The sequence below is a fragment of the Ambystoma mexicanum genome, chromosome 12 (genome assembly GCF_040938575.1).
Source record: "Ambystoma mexicanum isolate Mex_15411 chromosome 12, UKY_AmexF1_1, whole genome shotgun sequence".
Taxonomy (NCBI): domain Eukaryota; kingdom Metazoa; phylum Chordata; class Amphibia; order Caudata; family Ambystomatidae; genus Ambystoma; species Ambystoma mexicanum.
This window is the reverse complement of record NC_090936.1, coordinates 95,077,038-95,102,224: the sequence shown is the minus strand read 5'-3', so window position 1 is coordinate 95,102,224 and position 25,187 is coordinate 95,077,038. Positions and strand designations below refer to the sequence as shown.

Below are 25,187 nucleotides of genomic sequence, written 5' to 3'. Positions count from 1 at the left end.
AGCCAGATCACTCAAGAGACTGAAGGCAACACAAGGACCACCCTCAGTCTTAGATGCAGTTATATGAGCTAACTAGAGGTCTACAAGAAAATGCTCATACAGGCTAAGTGGCTCTATTATATTGATCAGATCTTTATCAATCCAAACAGCGCTAAAGAATTGTTCCATGTGCTGACAGGACTCCACTGTCAATGGAGCTTTGTGAAGAGCTTGTACAGTTCTTCAAAGTAAAAATTAGGAAGATTGGGGATCAATCACTTGCCATAGCCCCTCAAGTAGATAGGGCTGCCCTTGAAATAGGAGAAATGGCAACCTCTCGTGGGAAAAATGATTAGATTTTGTTTCTGCCCAATGACGGATGCTTCCCTGTTGAAACAAATGTGCGATAGACAGGCCACCAGTTCTCCTTTTTGAGCCTCTCCCCGCCTGGCTTTTGAAAGAACTGCGTTCTGCATAGCCCCAGACTTAAGGCATAGTAGTAATTGCTCATTGGCTCCTGGGGAAGTCCCAGAGTGCCTTAAAATGGCAATGGTCACCCCACTACTTAAGAAAACCACTTGGATCCGGTCAACTATTGGTCGCTTTCATAGCGCCTTTACATCATTAAATTGTTGGAGACTCAAGTTACTGCCCAGCTTCAGCAAGTTGCTGAGGCGTCAGCCGGGCTTGATGACCTGGCCGAAATACTGAATCTGTATTAGTGGCTGCTTCGGATGACCTCTCTTCTTTTTAGATACATGGCCATCGATTCTGTGGATCTCAATATTTTATTGCGGCGACTATGTAAGATGGGAATTCAGTGTAATGCATGGATTTTGCTGAAGTACATTCTTACTGGCCGTGTGGAGTCCCCAAGGTTCCTCTCTCAGCCCTCTGCTTTTTAATCTTTATATGGCACTATTGGCTGAGCTAATCCTAGGGGCAGGAATAGCCTTTATGTATGCAGATCATACCCAGCTTATTCTTTGCCTAGGAAACTGAACATTTTTTAATAAAATATTTCAACTATTGCCTGGAACAAGCCAAGAAATTGATCATCTACAGCTAATTGTTCAGAAAACATAGATTGTGTAATCTGTAATAAAAATGCTGTTCGACCTTCAAATGCCATACCTATAGTTTTGCCAAGCACAATCATTGGTGACCAGGCTTGGTGTACTAATTACGAACTTCCGTCTGTCAGTCCATTTTGTTCCCCAGCAAATCATACACGATCGAAGTGTCTGGATAGATTGTGACCTTTCAATGGTATCGCAGATAAGCAAACTTACAAATAGTTGCTTTTTTCAAATGAGAAGCCTAAAAACGTTTGTGAACTATATTCCTTTTCAAGCAAAAATGCAATTGACGAATGCCTTTTGTGGCCAGTCTCTTAGATTACTGTAGTTCATGGTTCCCAGGCCTTCCCAAAAAAGCTTTGGGCAAAATATATATCCAGAAAGCGACAGCAAGAATTGTTATTTCGTTTGCGTAGACGAGACCATATTTCTTCGTCCCTGTGTGATTTACATTAGTTACCAGTGGTAAAATGAGTACAATTTAAAACTCTGCCTGGTGCATAAAGCCGAGAATCGCACGGGACCTGCATTCATATTGAGGCGTCTAAGACACTATCCGACAAATCCTAATTTGAGATCAGCATCTGCTGGTCTTTTGTCGGTCCCCAAGTTCAGGTACCAAAACTGAAGCGGATGCTTGTTCTCTGTTCATGCGACAAGGTTATGGAATACCTTGCCACCTCCACTTTGCCTCTGGAAGAACATGTTGAATTAACACTGGAACACATTGAGGCACACCAACTGCTAGACCAGGCACAAGTCGGCTTCCGACCCATGAGAGGGACGGAGACAGCCTTTCTCTCGAACTGGGATGACCTAAAGAACAACGCAGACTCCAACAAAAATACTGCACTTATACTACTTGACATCTCTGCAGCTTTCGACACAGTCAACCACGACATCCTAATCAGAAGACTGGAAGAAATGGGGATCACAGGCACAGTGCTGATTGAGACATTCCTATCTGAAAGAACAAACAGTCTGGATAAAACCATTCAAATCAGCGCTGCGAACCACCATCCGAGGAGTACCGCAAGGATCCTCCCTGTCCCCACTCCTCTTCAACATCTACTTGACCCTCACTAATCAACTTCATCAAAAGGCACGGCCACGCCTGCTACAACTATGCAGATGACACCAAAATCATTATCAAAATCAAATATGTGCAAGAGGAGAACATTACGTTAATAGTAGACTGTCTGAAAGAACTCTACAATTGGATGAACACAAACAGCCTTAAACTCAAGCCGTGCAAGACAGAAATTGTGTTTTTATCCAAAATGCAAGAAAACAACCAATACATTTCATGTCCAGCAGACCTAGGAGCGGTGCCCACGCCATCTAAAATAGTCAAAAACGTTGGAAACCTAATGGACCACGAGCTAACACTTGTACCGCAAGTAAATGCAATAATCAATAAATGCTTTTTTCATCTAGACACCATCAATAAGATCCTACCATTTCTCTCCTTTATGCACAAAACTCTAGCCATCATTTCCTTTATCATGTCCAGGATAGTCTACGCCAAAAACGTTTACCTCGGAATGCTGGACTATCTACTAAAGAAACTGCAACATATACAGAATGCAGTGGCCAGACTCCTCCTTAAATTATCACAGAGACCCCATCACTCCCACACTAAAGATGCTACATTGGCTGCGAGTCAAAAAGTGAATCCCATTCAAAACAATATGCATAACCCACAGAGCAATCTACAGCCAAGGAGCAGAGTTCCTACAAAAGAAAATTGCCATTTAGCAGCCGGCCAGAACAGTCAGATCCAGCAACGACATCCGCCTGGAACCAAAACGGTACACAAGGAAAACACTTTGTGGATCAGCATTCTCTTGCCTATAGTGGAAAAAACCTGTAACTCCCTCCCGAAAGAAATTCGAAACACGAAGGACCATCTAAAATTCAGAAAACTTCTAAAAACCCTGCTGTTCAACTCTGAACTGGACAAAAATGAATGAGCAACACCCCTCGAAATGAACACACAGCTCACAAGACGGAGGATTAAAGGGTACCACGACAAGTGCAGGGAGCTGGAGAGACTTTCCAAGTGGGAGGCAGACCCGAGTCCCCATGGGGAGACCAAACAGAGTCTAAAGAGGAAGATGGGAGTACCCCAGGTTCTACCACAGACACAGGATAACGGGGATCAGGTATATTGAGAGCACAGGGAAAAGGTGCCACCAACCCACCCCCAACAAATCCCCCCCACCCCACCCTTGAAGGGGCTGAGGAAAGAGGTGGCAGATGCGCAACAGCATAGGCCAAAGGGTAAAATGGGTGCAGAATATACCACCCAGGACACTGGGTGGAGGGGGGGGGGACACTGCCTCTAGGGAGCCCTGCATACATCCTTCAACCATACACAAAATAAAGAAGGCAGACCCCCCCCCCCGGTCCGCTCTAAAGCATCACGATATGGGACACTAGCAGGGACGCGTATCACGGGCGGCCATAGCGTAGGATGTACAATGGAGAGCCACCACTAACTAAACTCCACTAACAATCTCATCCCTCAGCTCACACCTCTCAAATTCTAAAACACAACACAACCATACCTATAGTGCACATCAAACCACACACACTTCACCACAACAATAAAACAAACCACACATAGCCTTGCACAACAGCACACGACAGCTACCGACTGAAAAAATCACACCCACGCTCAGAGAACGGTGTAAACCAAACTGAAGCTGCTAACAGCACATCACAACTCTCATGAGCCTTTTCCCACTAAGTCCCACTAACTTCTTGTTTTTCAGATATGCCAGAGCACCAGGGGACCACTCCGGTGGTGATGGTGCACTGTATAAATCTCCTTTAACATAACATTTATGGAAAACAATTGAAAATGTTCTTGTTCCCTAGGTTATACAATATTGTATCCTCGGACCTGTAAGGTGTTGCATAAGTTAGGAGTGCAATCAGCACCTTGCCGTGCACGCCTGGGATAGGGAGCCTTTCTGGGCCCTTATGAATTGATAAACTGCAGCCTGTGTATTTTCCTGTGTGGAGCGAGGCAGTGTTTGTAGCAGCAGCGAAATTTAACAAAACAGTCTGGTTTTACTCTTTGCGTCAACCAAGGAGGAACTACAACATAGTGAGCATAGTGTTGCTGGTGCTTTCAGTTAGCTGCCTTGCTAACATGAAACATAAAGCAGTAAAATTCTGCGGTTGGAGTGTGGCAACATGGCACACTCTAGTAATAGTATTAGTCATCAGGCTAAGAGAGCGACCACAGCGTCACAGGAAACGAGGACACTGTAATCCAGTGACCGATGCAACACCAAAATCCCTGTCACATTTGATTTAACTGCTCTCCATTGTTTGACGGTGACTGTGGGCTATAAAAGCCTTTGAACTGCTAACCTTTTAATATACTTCCTCTGTGGAGTGTCTGTGTCCCCATGGCAGCTAAACTCTGCCATCGTAGGGCCCCCAAGAAGGGGGGCACAAAAACAAATGTTTTGGCTGGCAGTGTTTCTGTCAGTTGCAAGCCTTCTGGACAGCCTGCCAGGCAAATTAGGCAGACCACTATTGAGGGGCTGGTCCTCAGCCACAAAGCTGCGAGGGTCCCTGAGGCCCCCCAAAGTGCTTCCAATGGGTGCCTTTGCCAAGGGAAGAAGCGTTATTCCTCCTACTGATCCTTGAAGGGATGGTGTGATCTGCCCTGACCTCAGTGACCTAAGTGGTTTTGAGGCAGCATTCACAGACGATATGCGTCACGCCTTCTCCCAGGCCTGCATTGACCACGCTTCCCAGACCCGCATATAGCACCATTCCCCCTGGTCCCACATGTGTCATCCCTCAAGTTCCCCACAGCCCTCGCCATCATGCACGCAACCATGCACACACTCTGTGGCAGCCCACATCCAGGCTACGGCCTTTTCTGCATTGGCATTTACCTTGGCGCTTATATCCTAAGCAGCGCTGGTCTATGAGGGCACGGAGACGGTCTATGAACATACGGCAGCGCTCCGACACAGGCACCCAAAGCGTCTCCGGTCATGTGACAAACGCTGGTGGCTGTCTCCTTTCACAGCAAGGGTCACGTGACGCAGTTCCATGTTCCCTTGTGACTCGTGTCACGTGACCATTTCACACAGTCAAAAGGGCAAGGGAAACGCAAAGTGAACGCTTCACAGCTGCTTCGTTGGAGTGCTGCACAGCGTTTTTGATCACTTTGGATTTTCGGATTTCTTGACTATGGAACGTTCTAAGGATTGATTTGCTCTTCCCTGCAGTTAAGTCGAACTGTTGTTCTTCCGGTATTACGGCCCTTGGCTTTGCTATTTTGGATTCTGGAACTTTGGACTTTGGTGTTTTCTTCTGGCTCGTGACCTTGGATTGTTTATTGGATTGCTCGCGGATCATCCACAGTACTGCCTGTTTGGCTCAGGTGTTTTTCCACCCAGAGTGCTGCCATCGGCCCCTCCTACTCTCCCTACCCCTTCAAGGCTTTCTGACCATCACATTTGGGTAAGCCTTTAGCGCATTGCTTTTGGTATATTGCACTGTTATCCATTGCTACTGTTTGACCTAATCATTCATTGCTTTACAGTGGTCCGGGGGTCTTTCCGGTGTTCCTGGTTCCAGCTTTACGGCACTCTACACCTGTGGCCTCAAAGATTGCATTGGTAGTGATTTATTTTGTATCAGTGTGGTACTTGGGGACGGAGGTATCTTAATCTGCACGGCCATCAAGAACAGAAGAATATGGTTATTTTGGTAAAGCTCCCAACAAGGCAGGGCAGTCACTCAAGCTCCCCATACACCAATCTTGGAGTCAAATGCTCTTGGGGCAGCCGCAGATGGACGGGCTTGTGACTTCATTAATAGAACCTCCCCTGCAGGCCTGGCAGCGGCTTGTGGTAGTGTTCAGGATCCCCCTATGTCAAGGCCCACGTCTGACAAATGCCCCATTGTGCCCTCATGCCATGCTGCTGATCTTTCGTCCAAAGCCTCTCTAGAGGCTCTAGAGTGCTCGATAGACCACTATTATACTGAGTGTTGTCGTTCAGGTCAATTTGTTCCTGGGGAGGCAGTGCCAGAGGTTAGGTGGCATTGCCCTATTTGTCCATTCTGATTCTGTTATTGGTCCGGGCTCGTCTGGTTTGGTGCTCTCTGGAAGTGCTCTGCTGTGTCTTCATCACAGCCCTAAAAATTAGTACTGCCCCACAATCATGGCGAGAAGCAGAGATTGTGCCGATTTTCAAAAAGGGAGTTAGAAGCTCACCAGGGAACTATCGGCCAATCTCCTTGCTAGGTGCTGCTGGAAAAATGTATGCTAAAGCCGTACCTGTCCATCTAGAGAGCTGGGCATATGATAATGGAATAATAAACCACCCAGAATCTGGTTTCCAGGAAGGCATTCGCACGCTCGACCATATCATAGACTCGGGCTGATCCTGGCAAAATACACACTACTAAACAGAACTAAGGTTTTCGTCCCCAGAAATCACCTCTGACAGGTACTATTGAAGAGGAATATCCCTGGGTACTTACTAGCCGCAATCAAGAGCTTATATGATGACAACAAGAGTTCTGTAGGCTGGGGACTACAGGAAAACTCACAGAACCTATTGAAGTGTTGCAAGGAGTACGGTAAGGCTGTCTGCTAGCCTCCCCTTCTTATATATATATATATATATGTATAAATAACGAGATTGAAGAGCTAGTCACTGTGAGAAACCTGAGGGTATTCTCCCAAGTAAGCCCTGAGAATCCCTTATTCAGGTAGCTAGGGAAGGGCTGGCGCTGTCGGATCCCAACCCCGGGGCTGGATGAGCAAGGGAAGATCACCTGGGTAGGGGAACCCGGGGTTATGCTCAGGGGAATGCCCCAGGTGAGAAGCAGTATTACAACTGGGGAGAAGACGAGGACGAAGTCCTTGAGGTTTTTATAGGCTGTTCCAGATAAACCTCCCTTCCACCCACTGAATCTCCCTTGGCAGAATCCAACAATCCCAGTGCATATGGTAAACCCATTACGAATCCAAACCCTGTTGCCGGGGGAAACTACATCTCCCAGACTCCCTATTTTCCGGTTACCTTCTAGAGTACTACCAATCATTCTTTTCCCCGTTCCTCTGATTAATATTCCCAGGACTCCCAGTCCATTTGGACAATATAGTACAGTTCTCACAATCCCCCCTATTCATTTCATGACAATAATCCCAGTCATCCCCTCGACAGACCTCAAAACTATTTTACAGAATTGTCATTTCACAAACCCTACCATTCTCACCCTTCCAAGTGTACCAACCCCACTAAGACGAGGGTTAATGAAATAGGAGGCACAAAGAATCCCCTTTCTTCAGTATGTCGCAGCTATCGAACCCAAGGAAAGAAATACATCTAGTTTCACCTAAGGTGCTGTCCCGCTAATACGGTCAGGCAGAGTCAGGCACCACACCTTGACAACACACACCTGACCTTCATTTCTCTCCCCCATAGGGTTAAAAAGGCGGAGCACGAGAGTATACTTTGCGCAAGGCCAAACGCACGCGGAAGCAACGATTCCAGGGCGGCAGTTCAAACGGAGAAGAGAGGCGGTGGAAACAGAAAGGACGACAAGGCGGGAATTGCTCTTGCCCTTTTCAACCACACCTGCAAAGCCTTCAATGAAAGAACCCTATGATCGGGAAACGCAGCTGGCGATTGGTGTAACAGATGTCAACGGTACACGGACACTACCGCACTGATAGCCAGGGCGGGGAAAAGAGCATGTCGCTGTGGTACCATCCTTGACTCCAGCGGAAGAAAAGCCAACGAGTTCAGCTCGGCCGGTGAGTCAGAAGAAACTGATGGGGGACTGGACTGTTGGGCTCAGGGTTGCAGTGGCAACATTAGCGTAAAGAAAACAAGATAATAGACAAAGGTCTTTTGTGAACAAATGGGGTATCAGGGTTAGTGGTCCTTCGCCACGTGGCTGCTCAACCGAAAAACTCCAATAAATGCCCGGCTCCTGAACAAGGAGAATGTGTTGAACTGAGTAGACTGCGAATACCAAGAGGCATGGGAGAGGCTGGCGTGAAGCGTCAAAATGGTCATACAAAGATCAAGCCAGAACCCTTGTACAGTCTAAAGCCTTATACACATTGTGATGAATGAACTGGGCGAAGCCTGAATGGGGCCTTGGCGAAAACCTGAGGCTTTAGAGAGAGCCTGACTAGGGGCCGAGACCCTGTTAGGCAGAAACCTGTGCAGTTCCCTTAGGGACCACTGCAAAAGATTTAGGACTACAGGTGGTTGGCAGTAAACCCAATTGGTAGCAGTCTGTACCACCCAGATTTACCTGGTAGCTGTGGCTGAGCAGTGAGACTTCTCTCAAGATGAGTTAGGCAGTATGTAGAGTATACACAATAGGTACAGAGACACAGTAGCACAAACAAACACTGACCAGAGCTTTGGTGTAAAAAGTATATAATTATTTATTTAAAGACACACTTGTAAATTACACTAGCACAAAAAGAGGTAAGTAAATTCAACACACAGTCACTATTATATATATACAACCCTAATTACTTATTAGACAAGTCTTAGTGAGAAACACCACTTATTTTCAGACAGAGGTGAGCGCTTAACATAAGATGGCACTCTAATACGTTATTTAAAAAGGGAGGGAAAAGGCAGAGTTATGAAAGCACACAAATCTCAATACTTTTCAAAGAACCACAGTGAGGCAGGTTAGGCAAAGTCTACTGGAGAGCAAGGGAGTTCAAATGCCAGGCCCACTCTTAGAGAGAGCAAGCGAAATGTGTCCAGGATCACACAGTGGGGTTATGCCCAAATAGTCTTTGTAAATAGTTCACAAAAGATTGAGATCAAGTCAGGAAAAGTTAGTTAACAGGCCCCAGGGTAACCCAGGTTAGAAAGTCGAGGATTTACTGTCACCCCGAAATGATCTGTCGCAAGGGAAGCCAGGCGGAACACAGTACCTGAAATGGGAAGAACGCTCCAGCGGGGGCAGTTGTTCCTGGCAGCGGGTGCAAGTTGGTGTTTCGCCTAGAGGAAGAGGAGGTCTCGACGTGGAGGAAAGATGAAGGTCGTTGCACTGCCAGGGAAGAAACCAGCTGCAGAGTTTCACGGTTACAAGGTACTACCCCTTTTCTTCGCGGTAGTGGTAAACTGTGGTAGTCCGGTTGCCGGGGTGCTTGGCACGGGCAAGACGGCCACGAGATGGTCCAAGAAGGCGAAAAACGGGATGGTCCAGGAAGGCGAAAAGACGGGCAAACTGGTTATCCCCACCAGTCAAAGGAAGAAGACTCTCTGGACTGGAGATCTCCTCTGTCGTCGGGAAGAGTGGTGAGACAGTTCAGCAGGGCTCCACCGGTGGTGTCATCGTTGCAGGTTGGCTCGGCTTCTCCCTCCTCGGATTCTTTAGGTCCTGTGCGACTTCTGAAGTTCCAGTCCCCATAGCCCTGCTTTTATGCAGAAAACCCCCATTCATTCAGCCTATCTGCCACTCAAACATGCTAAGTGGTGAGCCGGGCGGCTCACCACTTGGGCCAATCGCACAAGAGTGCGACTAGAATTGCCGAAGAAACTCAGTCCAGGGTGCCTAAACCCCCTCCCACACCTCCTGTGGTACCCAGACAGAGTGGCACCACTTTTGGAGGCTTCTGTGGAGAAGCCCGCCAAAAAGTGGAACAAAGGGCTCGACTTGGGTTGGAGTCACAGAAGCGAACACAAACGCCATTTTGGAACCAAGTTTCGGCAAAAAATACCAACCGGTGAATTTATATTAATTTAATAAACCCAGTATGTTCGAGGCTATTTTAAAAAGTGGTAGCCTCGAACAATGGGAAAATCCCATAGGAATATATTTGCGGTCGAATATAAAAAGTAGTATCCACTGCCACCAGCCAAAACCCGGTCGGGGGGGGACTGGACAGTGCCCCCTCGGACAACAGACCCCAGGGCAATCGAATTGCCCCGACCAGTACGTCTACAATATGATAGTTTGTACTGGTTCTGTTCACAATTTAAGACTAGTAAAGCCAATGGTGACTTTACATGCCCTGGGAGACAGTAGTCAGACCCAGGGTATGGAGTCTATGTTTGGGGGTCGCTACGACACCCCTGGGTTACTGCACGGAGGGTGCTGTGTAACCCACATATCAAAAACACATGAAACCCTATGGGATAAAGGACCCCATAGCCCATAGAACACATACAAAGTCAAAGGAACACCTCAAATCATGTCTAAGAGTGGGAGGAAAAGAGTCTCACTCTTAGCAGGAGAAAAAAATAAACCCCAAAAATCCAGCAAAGCTGCTGGGGGACTCACTAGGTTTGGGAAATTGGCCTTACAGAGAATTCTCCTTAACAGACCCGGACTTGGGAAAAGGGAAGAACCTAAGTGGTGTAAAATGATTTTCTATTGAACTGTAGCAAACGTGCACCCGACGGAAGGATGCCGAGAGAAAATTAGGGGAAGGGAACCTCGCTTTCTGATGAGCTTGTGAAACAGTGAACTGTTATTTAGGCAAGTGTGAACTCGACCGAGGGATGCCTGTGAATTGGGGTAAACTGTAATACTCCAACGAACATTGGGTTGACAAGTGTGAACCCGACTGAGGGATGTTCACAGTGTGACGTTGGTCTGAGCCCGATAGAGGGAGGCTGACATTGTGAAAGGTATCGGATCCTGGCTGAGGGGGACCCTCAGATGAAGAAGAATCGCCCAACCTGAATATCTGTAGAAGAAACTGTTTGTTGTTTGTGATACATCAGGCCCTATGAAGCTGGAGACTTTGCATAAAAGAGAATTGGGCACAGAAGGCCATGATATTGGAAAAGGAACAGCAAGTTCGGGCCGGAGAAGCCCAAAAGTGTGCTGTGCTTGAAAGTCCTGCCTTGTCCTGTGCTTCAAACGTGGGGAAGGGAGATCCCGACCACACCATCCTAACTTATCATTTTGTGGCACTTCTTTCTTTTCTTGTCAACAATACTCCACACTATTTTGTAGCATAGTAGTAAGGATTGGCAATATGTTTTTTAGTATAGGCCTTTTGTATTCGACAAGACTCCACTAGGACTGTGTTCATATTATTTTTTGATGGTCGTAGCTTGCTCCCATCTTGTATTTAGGTTTAGATTAGGCGTTTATCTCACCCATTTAACAGTTTAATAAATACCCTTGAACTGTGATCACTTGTGTCTGTCTTACTTTGATACCATGCCTACCCCACATGCCCTAGTTACCCATCTTGGAGTGGGGGGGGGACTAAAGATTCCCATTGCTGTTTTTTGCTGTCGACACGGTCCTGTTAGCCACCATACCAATGAGTCTAAAACACAATGTGACTGTCTTTAGTAAGAAGTGTAAAGGGCTGTTTCTTGAACTAAATAAAGAGAAAACCAAGACAATGGTTTTTAGACCTAGGTTAGCAAAGAGCACCAAACTGACCGTTGATATTGATGGCATCATCCTGCAACAGGTGCCCATCTTATCTAGACACCAAGTTCTCTGAGAATTACTTATGGACCCATGAAATAGCTGAAGCAGCTGTAACTCTAGAAAAACGCAGTGGTGTGAGATGAAACTTCAAGCAGTGCATGGGGGAGCTATAACGCCTTTCCCACGGCCACATATGGTGCTGAGATATGGGGACACACAAACACCCACACATTAAATCTTGTCGAAAACCAGTTTCTTAAGCAACTACTTTTACAGCCAATCTGTGCTCTCACAGGAACCCTGTGACTGGAACGCAACCTTGCCCAATATCGAATTTTATAGGACTAAAAACTTTGCTTTGTTGGGTGAGAATCGATCTTCTCCCTCCCTATCTAAATACAGAGGGGTTTTAGCCCACTTATTATCCCTCAAGGGTTCTCGATCACTCAAGCATTTGTGGCTAGAGTTATTGAAACTGAATTTGGGTCATCTATGGGAGCTACCGGAGAGAACGACTAGGGCGGCAAAAGCATTGATTTAAAAAAAAAAAGCCAGCGCCGAGAAATTGAGACACCAGATGGTAGAAGGCTGCCAATTGTTACAAACAGGCCCACAATGTCTAATAAGTAAGACCATCTACAGCTTCGAAATATACCTCAATATCATCAGTCCACTCTATGCGCGAGCACTCTTCATTCAATTTCAGAACACACTAAAACTGGTAACCGTTACAAGGAACTGGCATAATACTACTGGTTCAGAGTTCAGGCTCTGCAGGGTCAACTACCCATTTACTTATATACTGTCCAGGGTATAAAGACCTGAGGCAAATGTTCCTCCTGCCGTTATTCAGACTTGAGAACATACGGCAGGTGCACCTGGCAGTTCTGTACTGCAAGTGTTACTCACCGGTCGGGAGAGAATGTGACAGGGAGACCAGGAGCGTGAGTCGGATAGTTGCTTGAAGAACTCGGGTTGGAGCCTCCACCCGAGCCTCCTCTCTGTGAGGGATAAGAACTCTTTTTGGTGATATGACCACTTGCTGGAAATTCGTGCCAGGCAAGGAGACCCATCACCCAAAAGAGCGGGGAGCACACACCGCCACGTACACAGCTGCAAAGAAAAGGACAAGAGGTGAGTATAGTCTCAAACAAGTATCCCCTTCCCCTGAACCGCCTCTATCTAGGTGGAATAACTTAGCAAGCTCTTTATTTTCTGTGATAGGTATGGGAATCCTAAGGACAGATAAAGATTGAGGCGCTAGTCTAAGCAAAAAGGATAAGAAGTAAGAGATAGAGGTTTTGATCTTACCAGTGGTTTAGGGTAGAACTGTGGAAGACAGTACAGAACCAACGTAAGTATAAAATAAAAAAAGGAAGGTTAGTAGGGAAGCTGCACCCGAACGGCACGAGGGTCGCACTGGTTTCGGGATGGTGCACCAGCAGCAGAGCGTCCTCAAGTGCACTTTTCGATATCAAAGAGGCAGAGGTCCGTAGGGCAAGTCACATCCAAGATATAAGGTTCAACTGTATCCACTGGGAGAGTGCAGTACAAGGTCACACTATAATAAGGGTGAGAGGAGCGAGGGCAATAGGAACGAAGGTAAGGATATCTGAAAGGAGTTACAACAAAGTGGTAGGCAAGGGGGGTGTTACAAAAAGTGTCTGTATTCGCACACGTTTACCTGAGAAGACCCTGCAACAACAATGACCAATTCCGTAAAAGAGAGTCCATGAAGCAGGAGTGTTTATCTGGCAACCGGTGGGCAGCAACAATTGCAATATCCGTGTGCAAGGAGAGTCTGTGAAACAGGCGAGTTTGTCTGGCAACAGGCGGGCGGCAAATATGGCAAAATCGTATGCAGGGGGAGTCCATGAAGCAAAACAGGTCGGTACATAAGGCAAGAGTATTTAAACAGCGATGAAGACGGAACTTCAAGAATGCCGGCTTTCACTAAACAGAAGCAACGTTCTGGAGTACGAAGCTGCTTAAATCAAGAAGGGAGCGTACCACAGGAAATCAAGGCTCTGGACAATACAGCCAAACTACAAAATCGCTCTAGGTATTCTGGGAAGTGTAGTCTGTAGTTGAAATTCCCCACTGCAGCCTCCATCGGGAATAGAAGGGGACGTGACGGCGCCATAAGCCCGTATGAAGTGCTACAATCTTCTTGTTCTTTTTGAACTGGCTAAATATGGGCTTCAGCTCAGGTCTATGTGTACGGGGGTCAGTGCGGCATGATGAGAGCGCCGAGGCGGGCAGCGCAATGGACGCCGGATTGTGACAGCAAGTGCACAACTGACCTAAACAGTGTTCTTTGTTGCTAAATTCTTGCTGCAACATCGGAAACCAGCTGGTGCATTCAAGACCACAGAATTCAACACAGAGGACAAACACAATCTTGGACTGTTGGATCCTGCTGCATCAGCTAGTATTGTGCCACTTCACCTGTGGCTCCTGTGCAGCGGTTGAAACCTGTCTAACTAGCTCAGTGTTTATCCACAACGAAGTCACATGGAACCTGAAAACACACACCAATTTCAGCACTTGCAAAGTGGTGTATATTGTAAATGCCCTGTGCCAAAATCTATGTGGGCATGACAACTAGAAAGATGTCTACTAAGATTGGTGAACACAGAATTTGGTTACAAACAGGATCAGTAGCTCCTTTAGTACAACATTTCCATGCCCGTGGCCACTCAGACAGTGACTTTCAGTGGATGATCATTGATAGTTCATCCTGATCCTCATGGTCTCAGTACCTACAATAGACTCCTTCAACTTGACCAAAGGTGGATTTTTAGATTACAATCCCATTTGGATGGTTTAAATGAGGAAATAAAATGGAGTTTGCTTGTGTAGTGTTTATGAACCATATGATCCATGCAAGTAGTGCACATTGATATCTGTTTGTGTTATTATCTGCAAATGTGCTTTGGACTCGTAGCTTGGCAGTGGCCCCCATATGACATGGGTTGTACACATCTCATAAGCCCAGATTTTGTCTTTTGTTGTCATCTATCAGGCATTTCAGCTCATACATTATTATTCCCAGCATTAATGCTCTTTTTGGATTTTATTCGCTGGCTTCGAGATCCTACTCGATATGTGTGGAACATTGTTCCATATTACACTCAAATGGCTGTCTGCTTACACAAGATTCTACTTGTGTTAGCTCTGTCACGTGACAGTCACGTGACTTGCTTGCCACCACACACAGGCATGTCGGTAATTGATGCATATTTGCGACCGAGGTTAACCATGAGAGACAGCTTTTCCCTCACTGCAATGCTGAAGGACTGCATCGGAATTCACCACATGGGTGAGTCCTTGTTCGCATCGAAGGCTCTATATTAAGGAACACACATTTCCCTTTGATTCTGGCACTAATGTATGTCCCATGTTTTTTTGTGCAGTTCCCAGTCGATTCCTTCTACCAGAAATGGGTTAGCCTTGCTGATACCCCGTAGTGTCATTTTTTGTAGTATGATATACAGGTTGGTTTTTTACTTCACGCAATCTTACAATGGTTTTACTCCTGCATCTTAACTTTTTATCAAATGTTGATTTACCTTTATGCCTCCAATTTGTTGAATCTCATCAATGTGCAATGCTCACCAGTTTATAGATGCTTAGTATTTGAGTGTGTGACCAGATTGTCTGATGTGCTTTCAGATTATCCATGATGTATTGTGGGGACTAAAGACTTTGGGATGACTCCTTGGCAATTAAAGACCCATAATTAGTATTTGCAGAACCATTTTGGTATGCATTTTACCACTATGTTTAATAATGCTGAACTTTGCTGTAGATTTTTAAACACAACTGTACATTTTCATTTATTCATATTTCCAGGAAGGATTTCAGTGTCCGCCTAGACCTGGTCCACATTCTTATTTTCCCTGAGTAAGGCTTGGCCCTGGAAATGACCCCCAGCTATATTTAGCCGAAAGTCGAGTTGGCACTTTGTCCGTTACACTTGAGGCTACATGATTCTTTTGTGCAATTTCATCATTGAATGACACCTTTTGGTGCTGAGCCAACGCACAAGTGTGGCTTAAGGTGAACCCGTGTTAAGCATTTGTTCCAGTCTGGGACTTGTCATTATGGTTTGTTTTGTTTAACTTTACCTCTTGCTGTTATGTTTTCCTGGTGGTGGATACTTTCTTTGAGCCTTGGTGGCATTTTGGTATGGGCACTTATTTGTTTGCTTTGAACCTTACATGTTCTTTTATGTATATGAATCCAACATCATGAATTGTGTTGTTTTGATCGTTTTGTTTTTCAAATTTTGTTTACACTTAATATTTAAATTAACAGATTTTTTCATTAATACTGCTCGATTTGCATTTTTCTCAATACTGTTAGGAATGACTAACTCTAGCTTTTGCCCTGGTTTTCTTCCTTTTTTTTCTTTCTTTGGATGAGTGTTTTGATACCACTTTGTCCAGTTCCATGTTGAAATAGTGTTATGGTTCAGCCTCATTTTTTGTTGAAATACTTGCATCAAGCATGGTTAAGAAGGAATAGACTAGCAAAACCTATGTTGTAAATGGCTTGGATCTATACTGTCAACAGAATGAAATATTTGTGCCATGTAAAGGTGAGTTATGTTTAATCTGCTGTTTTCTATCGCGTTGGGCACTGTGTTTTATCTCCACTTGTCTTAAACCCGTTTTATATTCTGATCACCCTGGATGTGGCATGGGAAGTAGGCTCAATTTCCAGCAAAATTTTAATTGATTATTTCTGCTCGTGTTTTAAACTTTGTAGCTGCTAAAATGGCACCCAGATTGAAATGGCTCAATGGTGTTTTGCATCGGCACCAGTACTTCACCAATTTATCCTATTATGATTTTAATACTTAGTACGTATTTTAGAGTTGCTTTTAATGTTTCATCCTGGTGGTGTACAATTAAATATTTATTGTGCACAATGTTTTATGAAATTGTTACAGATGTGCATTTATGGCTTAACGCTGAATAAAGCATAAAGAAAGAAATAAAATATCCTCACGCATCCATTCTACAATGCTATACATTGGTGGCCAGACCTCTCCCTTCTTACTGAATGAGCTCTGTTCGTCATCCCCACCCACCAGGCTATGGTAACGACAGACGCATCCATAGAAGGATGAGGAGCCCACACCGGAAATATTCACACCAGAGGGTTCTGGTCGTTGGAGGAAAAATCCCTGCATATCATTGTCCTTGGAACTGTGGTTTGTGTTTTCACAAACCAAACAATCACAATGTTCTTTATATGAAAACAGGGCAGCACCATATCTCCTATCCTGTCGCCGAAGCACAATCCCTCTGGAAGTGGCCATTTCACACTTAATATTCCTATCCCTGTTCCACCTGCCTGGTATCCAAAGATCTGTTGCAGATTCCCTCAGTAGGGAACTCCTCTCCTGACACAAGTAGGAACTCTCCCACAGCCATGGCCTACTCCTCTTTCCAACATGGGTGATGCCAGACATAGACGTCTTCACTATCAAGGACAGCTTAAAGTGCCTTGCATCCGCAAGCTGATTTCCGCAGCCAGCCAGCCTGGGGGGCACCCTCACGTTTCACTGGACAGGCAAGTTCTTTTACTCCAATTCCCTCTCATTCCGAGAGTTCTACACTATGCCAAACAGCAGTGGTGCAGATTGAGCCTGGTGGCCCCAGCTTGGCCTAGATAATGTTGGTTCTCGGAACTTCCGACACATCAATCTTCCTCTAATATTCAGTCTGCTGGCCAGGGAAAAAGGGGCCGTCATTCGTCAAGACCTGTCCTCAATCAATCTGACGGCATGGCTCCTGCTTCCCTAGAGTTCAGGCATATTGACATAACCCAGCACTGCAGATACACCTTGGTGAAGGCTTGTGCACCTACTACGGTCTCCTGCTACAGCAGCAAATGCAAATGCTCCACCATTTGGTTCACTGTTTAGGGTGTGGATGCTCTCCACTTCCTCCAGCCTCATCATATTCTGCTATACCTATTCTCCTTGGCACATGCTGGTGACACCCGCCTCTGACCAAGGTTCACTTGGCTGCACTTGGCTGCAATGTCTCCCTTAATGCGCACTCCTCCAAGTACGCCTTTGTGATGGTCTCATCGACTCATCAAAGAATTTCTCAAGGGCCTCTTCCAGACCTTTCCATCAGTAATCGCTCCAGCTCCTGCTTGGGAACTGAACATCATGTTGTTCAAACTAAAGGCCCCTCTTTTGAGTCAATACATAATGCCGACATTAAGTTCCTTTTCTGGAAAACAACTTTCTTGGTCGCTGTCACCTCAGCCACGAGGGATGGAGAGATCCAGGCTCTTTATTCTAAGCTGCCTTTTCTGACCCTACATTCATGTCAAAAGGTGCCCTCATCTTTCCATTTCAATGAATCTTTGGGACTGTCTGTGTTCTTTGTCTCTCCTTCCATGCCTGCTGAGCGCTCTGATGTAGTGGAATCCCCAGCATGTTATGTTCCAAGTGGGTATTCCACATTCTATTTCTCCCCTAATGGTTGGAGGGGCTCCGGAGCGGCGAAGGGGCTGCGGTTCGGCAGTGGTGTCCATCTGAAATAAATGTCTTTCTTTATCCCATCCTGCCTCCCTCCATCATTGTTGAATGCTCTCTGCACTTTCTAGTTATGCGAGCGCTCAAGTACTATATTGTCCTTCCAAAAGCCCTCACAACGGGTGGTGGGGCGTTTGGCCCGATTGTTATGTGCAAAGGTGTGTCTAAGCCTTCCATCGCCCGATGGCTCTCTGCCTCCATTTCCTTTTGCTACTTCCTTGCTAACGGATTGCTTCCGGGTCGGCCTCAGGCCCACTGCAAGACGGCTGTCTCTTCTGCTGCCTTCCTCGCCAGGGTTCCTCTGGCAGACATCTGCAGTGTGGCTATGTGGCGGTCTGTTCATACCTTTACCAGGTTTTACTACATTGACAGATTCAACGGAGGAGTCCACAGCTGGACCGGCAGTGCTTCGACATCGGATCGCCTAAAGGCAGGCTTTATTCTCTTCCCATTTTGCTTCCTATCCTGTCATATTTTTGTATGAATTGCTTTGTATTCTATTCAAACAGCATTTCAATCAGCGAAAGATCCAATGCCGGAGAAAGAATCAGTTATCTGTAACTCCTGTTCTCCAGCATTGGATCTTTCATGGATTCACATGCTTAGAATATTCCCCTTCGACAAACGGGGCACCCTCAGTAAGCTTAGAAGGCCTTTTCCCGTAGGAAAACGTTCGACACATTTGTGTCCTATCTACGTCGTTTTGGGCCACACACGCCCCACTAGGACGTAGTGGTATAAATGCCCCGCCCCCGCGGCTCCCTTCAGATTTCAACCGTCTCCAAAGTGGGAACACCTTGTGTATTTTCTACTTGGTTAGGTTGTGCTGTTGCGGTTTTTTCTCCTAATGTCGGGGAAAGCACTGTTCCGCCCGTGCGCTACATGCGGCCTAAAGAAGGTCTACGAGGGGGACGGACATATGGACTGCATTTACTGTCTGCACCCTCATCACTCGGCTGACAAGTGCGACATATGTAAGGGCTTCTCCCAGAAGACTCTTAAGGATCAGAGTCGCAGACTTGTCACATGGTTGAACGACGGAGCGGGGGCATACCCGCCTTCGGAAGTGGGCTCCAGACGCAGCGCGGCCTCGGTGTCAAAATCTTCAGGGGCCCCGCGCCGCTCATCGTCATCGGAGCCACCGGTAAAGAAGTCGCGACCGGTGGACAAGGAATTGTCAGTAGGCCATTCCAGGGACTCTCATCTTCAGCGAGGAAAGACCAAGAAAAATCTAAATCCTCCTCGGGCGATCGTCATAGATCGACCTTGAGTCGAGAGACAGAGAAACGCAGGTCGAGTTCGGAAAAGGCGGGAGCAGCGCATAAGCCTGCGCGACCACCACCGTCGTCGATGGTTGGGAAGTCGTCATCTACTTCTCTGCTGCCGTCGCAGTTAACATCAACCGGTCCTGGATTGCCGGCGATGACGACGTCGACGACGGGGCCAACTATTGCTTCGTCGACGGACACCCCTCAAGAGGCCTGGCGTCCAGAGGACTACGACCCACTTTTGCCAGACACTCTTCTACAGCAGGAGGCTTTGTTGGTATCTTCAGGAGACGAGGGTGAAAGGATAGCTGCCCCTGTAGAGCTGGGGTTACAACTTACCACACCTTTCCCCGGGAGCATTCCGGGTTCTACCCCCCTGCTCAATCCGCAGTCGTTTTTGTCATTGGAGGTTTTGTCCACGCTGCAAACGCTGCTGAAGACACTGGATGACAGACTGCCCCGAACAACTCAGGCCAGGTCGGTCGTCGGCGACCTTGGTCCGTCTCGCTGCCCTCCACCTTCAACCCCTGCGGCAGAGCCTCCGGTGGCAAATCTCTCGGCCCCACGCCGCGAGGAAGGGGAACTGTTGGATTCGGAATCGGGCAGCAGAGCGTCGTCGGTGGTCTCCCTTTCCCCCTCCAGGGATCCGACTTGGGAGTCCGATGCGGAATTGGAAACCCCGAGGAGCCCGGCTCAGCCGTCTCCCCCAGACGATATCGGGTCATTCCACAACATGATGGCCAGGGCTTGCACGGAATTTGGCCTGGCCCAAGAGGAAGAAAAGGACTGTTTTCTTTTCGACCACATGGGTAAAAGGAGGAGGTCGGTGTTTTCAGTGCCCATCCTAGATCATGTGTGGAAGGAAGGTCTTCAGACCATGCGTCACCCTTTCTCAGAGCCAGCGATGAATGGTCGCCTAGAGAAAAAATTCAAAGCCCCGGACTCTACTCCCAAGTGCCTTTCCTCTCAACCAACACCTGACTCTGTGGTATCGGCGGCGGCGAGAAAGGCAAGGGCTCAACACAAGTGTACGACCCCTCTGGAAAGTGATGCTAGACGCCAGGATGCGTTCGGCAAAAAAGTCCTGTCGGTAGGTGCTACCACAGTGAAGGTGGCCAATTCGCTCGCCATAGTTCCTAGATATGACGGAGATGTGGCATCGGCTGGCGCCCATACTCGAACACCTTCCAGATGAACATTGAAAAGTAGCTATGTTGCTGGTCAGGGAAGGTGAGGAGGCTTTGAATCACGCCATTAACATCGCAGTGGACCTTGCGGAGTCAGGGTTTAAGCAAGTGAACAACGGCGTAATTCTCTGACGACAGGCATGGCTAAAATGCACCAAATTCCGACCGGAGGTGCAGTACAAGGTACTGGATATGCCGTTTGAAGGAGACCTCCTCTTCGGCGAGAAGGTCGACGAAGCCCTGAAGGGCATGAAGGAGGACTCGGACACGGCGCATTCCTTGGGGGCCCTCCAGAGTGGTCGGAGTTTCCAGTCTTTTCGTCCCTTCAGAGGAGCATCGGGGGAATTCCAGATTTTTATCGAGGGACCGACCCTCCGGTAGGCCAGCATATTCCTCTCAGGGATACAGGCGAGCTTCGTAAGCGGCTAAACGTCGCTGGGACTACCAGGCCCCCAAGAAGAGAGCAAGTTACTCGTCGTCGACGAGGGATAAACAGAGTAAGGACCAGCAATGACGGGCATCGGAACGTTCTGGGGGGCAGAGTATCATGTTACATCAACGAATGGGAGATAACAACAGATCAATGGGTGTTGGACACTGTAAAAGACGGTAATTCCCTGCAATTCAAGAGCAACCCTCCGCATATTCCACCGGCGTGTCTAGCTCAATCCCATCTGAGCGTGTTGCTGCAGGAAGTAGCACTTATGCTACAAAAAGGGGCTATAGAACTGGTCCCGTTGTCACAAAGGGGTCAAGGGGTTTATTCCCGATACTTGGTGGTGAAAAAGCCAAATGGAAAGTGGCGTCTCATCCTAGACCTGCGCAAACTAAACAAGTAGCTGAAAAACACAAAGTTCAAGATGCTGAAGCTCCAGGAGGTGATAAGGTCAGTTCAAGAAGGGGATTTTCTGATGTCTCTGGACCTGCAGGACGCGTACTTCCACATACTGATGTGTTGGCGACACAAGAAGTACCTAAGGTTTGTGGTAGGGCGGACTCACTACCAGTTCACAGTTCTTCCCTTTTGGACTGAAATCTTCCCCCAGAACGTTCACGAAATGCCTGGCTCCGGTGGCAGCCTGGCTGAGAAGGCAAGGCCACCATGTATACCCGTATCTCGACGACTGGTTGGTGAGGGGATCCTCACCGGCGTCGACGCACAGGAGTCTACAGGACACCATGAGCCTCTTGCAACGATTGGGGTTTGCAATAAACTTCGGAAAATCCTTGTTAACGCCGTCCAAAACTTTGGTGTTTCTGGGTGCACAGTTCGAGACCCAGTTGGGGTTAGTCAGACCATCCCTCGACAGGGTCACCAGGCTCAGTCGATTGGCAAGTCAGTTGAAAATCAATTCCAGGCTGTCGGTGAGAAAATATACATCAATCCTGGGAGCTATGGCGTCCTGCATTCCTCTGGTGCCCAACTGCCGCCTTTTCATGAGGCCAGTGCAACAGTTTTTGGCAGACCGTTGGACGCAGGCTCAGAGCCTCTGGTCAGACAGGCTGACCGTCGACGACAAGCTCCTATCAACTCTTCGGTGGTGGAAGAAAGTTCCGAATATTTCCAAAGGGGTACCCCTACAGGAGCCGGAGTTCCGATTCACTGCGATGACGGACGCGTCCCTAACTGGCTGGGGAGCGCACATGGCCACTCTGCAGACACAAGGCCTTTGGTCTCAGAAGGAATCTCTCCTGCACATCAACGTTCTGGAATTGAGAGCGGTCCGCTGGGCCCTGAGGGCGTTCCTGCCTCACATCAAGGGATCCACAGTGAGAGTTCTGATGGACAACATCACAGCAATGTTTTATTTAAGGAAACAAGGCGGCACGCGATCCAGAACCCTCTCCATCGAGGCTCAGAAAGTGTGGCACTGGGCTCTAAAACACGATATATCCATCGTAGCTCATCACCTGCCAGGAGTGAGGAACGAGCAGGCGGACTCGCTCAGCAGAAATGAGGACCAGATTCACGAGTGGGAAATAGACACCGATCAATTGTCGAAGGTCTTTGAAAAATGGGGGCGACCTCAACTGGATCGCTTCGCCACAAAGGCGAACAGGAAGTGCGAGATGTACGCCAGCAGGTGGCCACAGGAGGATTTGGTGGGAGAAGCGTTTTCCTTCCCGTGGACGGGCAAGTTCCTCTACGCCTTCCCTCCGTTCCCTCAGATACGGAGAACTCTGCAGTGGATACGCAGGTACAGGTGCCGAGTCATCTTGATAGCGCCGTGTTGGCCGAGGCAACCATGGTTTTCCGACCTGCTTCATCTGTCAGCGGATCGCCCGATAGCATTCCCGAAGGTGCCCAACCTCTTGTCCCGGGAGGGACGGTGTGGCATCACAACCCGAGCAGCCTCAACCTCACAGCGTGGCTCCTGACTTTTCAGAATTTGGTGCCTTGAACATTCCCTCGGACTGTCGGAAGATATTACAAGCTGCGCGGGCCCCGTCCACCAACAAGTTTTACAGGTGTAAGTGGAGGAGATTCTGTACGTGGTGCCAAGGACGGGCAGGAGTGGAACCTCTGAGGGTTACTCCGGAACAGATTCTCCTGTATCTACTACATTTGGCGAAGAGTGGTTTGTCTTTTTCATCACTAAAGATTCATCTGGCGGCCATCTCCAGGTTCACAAGAGGGAGGAAATCAACGCCCTTGTTTAGTGACATGTTAGTGAAACACTTCATGAGAGGTTTAATCCGGACGTTTCCCCCGGTTAAGCGGTTTCCACCGACGTGAAGCCTTAACATGGTACTTGCAGGGTTAATGAAACCACCCTTTGAGCCGATGGCCACGTAGTCGATGACGTTTTTATCATGGAAAGTGGCTTTTATAATAGCCTAACATCGGCTAGACGGATCTGAGAGTTACAGGCATTGGTCATAGAGCCTCCATATCTCAGATTTTTCAAAGACAAAGTGGTCTTGTCAACGAGTCCTCGTTTCATCCTGAAAGTTCCTACGACTTATCATAAACATTCATCCATTGTCATGCCCACCTTCTTCGCAAATCCCTCATCAGCTGCGGAAAAGGTCTTGCATACCCTGGATGTCAAGAGTGCTCTAAAATGTTACCATCATCAAACTCAACAACTTCGATCTACGCAGCAACTCTTCGTTGCATATGGGCCTTCGACAAAGGGGAAGGCAATTTCAAAACAAGGACTGGCCCGATGGGCTCGACGATTGCCTTCTGTCACTCAAAGGCTGGGAAACCGCTACAAGGACGTCCGAGAGATCATTCGACCAGGGCGACTTCGTCGTCGACGGCGTTGTGGGCGGGGGTTCCACTGACAGACATTTGCAGGGCGGCAGCATGGTCGGTGCCCCATACATTCACCCGCCACTACTGCTAGACCGACAGCATGCGGACGAGATTCAAATGGGACGAGCTGTCTTGCGACATCTTTTTCAATAAGGTAAGCCCTTCTCTTTTGAGGAGGGTCTATGCTGGTTTGGATATGTATTTGTTTAGGCATATATATAGATATAGATAATGATATTTCTGAGGCTTGTGGAATCTGCTTAGATCACATGCTGTGCATAGGCCGACATCTAGTGGAAGCTGCGGAGTATTACAGTTTGTTTTTCGAAGTCGAAAAATGGGCGTCGACACAGGGCGTGCCAGTAATACTATCCCTAGTGTGACGTCCCCTGTACCCATGATCCCTCACGCGTCTAGGATCCCCAGATTGTTTTTTTCCGCCATTCTGGTCGGAAGCACTTCATCGGAGTTCCCTGGCTTTGCCATATTTTCACTAAAAATAATTATAATTTGCCCCGTTTTTGTCAACCTTCGTCGATCAACATCTCGACGCCGAACCGGGGAGGAGATCAACGTCGAATACCGACGGATTGGGCCTTGAGGCTTCCGCCTCGGCTCGGGCCTGGGCCGCTGGCCTCGGCCCTACAAGTAGGGAGAGTGGGGGGTGGTACACTTCCACACTCGACACCTTATTACCTACACACACTTGCCCGCTGCCCACAGGCGCGTATGGAGGGTACGCCCTTTCAGTTTTGCCCCAAGTGTAATAAGAAATACCCTTGGGTAGATAAGCACGCTACGTGCAACCTTTGCCTACCCAGAGACCACCCCGAGACGGGTTGCAGGGCCTGTAGCAGGTTTAAGGCAAAAACTCTTAAGGACCGCTCCACCAAGCGTTGGGCCCACCACGCCAAGCTAGCAGCTATGGAGGCGGAGGGTACCTTCAGCGACGGCAGCGACGCCGAACTTTCGGACGGCGAGGGCACCAAGGCGTCGAAGGACAGCCGAACGCACGTCCCCGGCCTCGGAAGGTCGTCCGTCCCGGCGACTATGGGGAAGTCCCCCGGCGACAAAAGCGTTACACATACACACGCTAAACACAAAAAATCCACCCGAGATTCGACGTCGTCGAAACCTCGGAAAGAGGCACAGAAGGAGCGGTCCGAAAGGACGTCCTCTGGGCGGTCCCGGTCGAGGTCGCCGCACGACGTCAGGCAAGCCTCCACACTTGCACAGAGTGCCTCGACCATTAATATCCCGGAAGATCAATCGTCCGAAGACGAACACGACTTCCACCCCCAGCCTGCACCCCAGGAAAAGGGTACTTCACTTGGGAGTAAAGAGGGGCCAGTTTCGAAGCCTAGTTCGAAAGACAGGGATTCCACCTCCGATCCTCGACGCCAGGCGTCGAAAGATAAGGGAAAGGGGAAA

General features: G+C 47.9%; 1 protein-coding gene across 2 annotated transcripts in view; it reads left to right on the top strand.

Annotated features, from left to right (window-relative positions):
- The window catches only part of ORC5 (origin recognition complex subunit 5), a 714,766-nt gene that overhangs the window by 204,228 nt on the left and 485,351 nt on the right, over positions 1-25,187 (top strand). The gene's annotated exons all lie outside the window — the stretch shown is intronic.